The 1,346-nt window shown below is 50.1% G+C and overlaps 1 protein-coding gene across 10 annotated transcripts in view; it reads right to left on the bottom strand.

Annotated features, from left to right (window-relative positions):
* The window catches only part of AKAP2 (A-kinase anchoring protein 2), a 317,252-nt gene that overhangs the window by 13,011 nt on the left and 302,895 nt on the right, over positions 1 to 1,346 (bottom strand). The gene's annotated exons all lie outside the window — the stretch shown is intronic.

The following is a 1,346-nucleotide window of genomic DNA, read 5'->3' as shown; positions in this document are numbered from 1 at the left end:
GGATGGAGGAGGTCTGACTTTCTCTATTTTCCCTGAAACAATACGAAGAGAACACCCTTTCTAAGCTTGTCTGCTCGTGACTGCTTTCAGAAAGAGGAGAAAACGGGCCAAAAAAAATCAAGCGCCGACATCATGGTACCGGAACAATGGTTACGTGCAGGACATTTTATTACAGGGACCAAAGTACGTAAGGAGAATGTCACAACCCATCCAACAAGGACCTCAAGGGACCCAGTGCTAAAAAGTCAGATGTAAGAGGCCCGTTGGGCAGTTTGCAAATACAGGTCAGGCAGACAGACACTGGCTCCAGTTCTGGGGACATGTCATAGATCATAGAATGAGACTGTGAGGGGACAGCACCTTTGAGCCTTAGAGACCCACCTCTTATAGACGAAGGAAACCGAGATCCTGCAAAGGGAGGGCTGTGCTGAGGTCGCCGGGAGTCAGTGATGGGACCCAGGTCTCCTGGTCCCCTCACCAGGTTCTTTCTTGTCTATTAAAAGCCATCACCTACCATCTGACCTGCCCCAAGCTTCAGGCGTGGACAGTCAGCGCTGAAGGACCTTTGAATGAGAACTAGGTTTGTTCTTCCCAGGTCCCCGCAGTCTTAATAGGCCAGCGTCGTTCATTTACCTTACCTGCCTCAGTCCTAAAGCATTCAGGTTTGAGACACCCCTGCCCAGCCCTCAAACACTGAGGAATGCATGCCAACAAAGACAGCTTAGGCGTCTTAGGAAAGGTGTGCACCAGACTTGGGAAAGGTGAGATGTGGACTTTGGAAATGCCTTACAGGGATTTTCAGATAAGACCAGGTCAAGGGTGGTGGGGTGTGGTGACTCTAGGCACTTTCACCAAGACCTTCTGCATTCCTCCCTCTTGGGCCATGCCCGGCACTGACTTTGGCCCATCAAGGAGTGGGTTTTATCACCACAGAGCCCCAGATGCACCTCTGAGAAGTTCCAATTATGCCCTTTGTGGGAGATGAAGCGTCTATGAAAAAGGAATGTGAAACACACACAAAACACGTGGGACCATTCATGTCCAAAGTTTGGAAACTGTCAAAGCTAAAGGCCCGTTTGACCCCTTCCAGCCCCAAGCTGGAGGTGAATCATCTTCCTTCCTCTCCTTCCCCAGACTTTCACCTTGGCCAAGGTCTCACAGGTGAAGTCTGGGGTCTGTGTCGCCATGGGGGCTGCTACAGCCTCGTACTGGGTACAGCTGCTTTTGATGGGGGTTGGAAAGCCCCCTCAAATTCAGGAAATCCAGGTTTTTATTTCTGCTCTTCCATGAATTACCTCTTGTTGGCTATCTAATCCTGGGTGCATCATTAAGTTCTCCTAGCTACA

Source organism: Myotis davidii, unplaced genomic scaffold (assembly GCF_000327345.1).
Source record: "Myotis davidii unplaced genomic scaffold, ASM32734v1 scaffold64, whole genome shotgun sequence".
Classification (NCBI taxonomy): domain Eukaryota; kingdom Metazoa; phylum Chordata; class Mammalia; order Chiroptera; family Vespertilionidae; genus Myotis; species Myotis davidii.
This window is presented reverse-complemented; position numbering and strand designations above follow the sequence as displayed.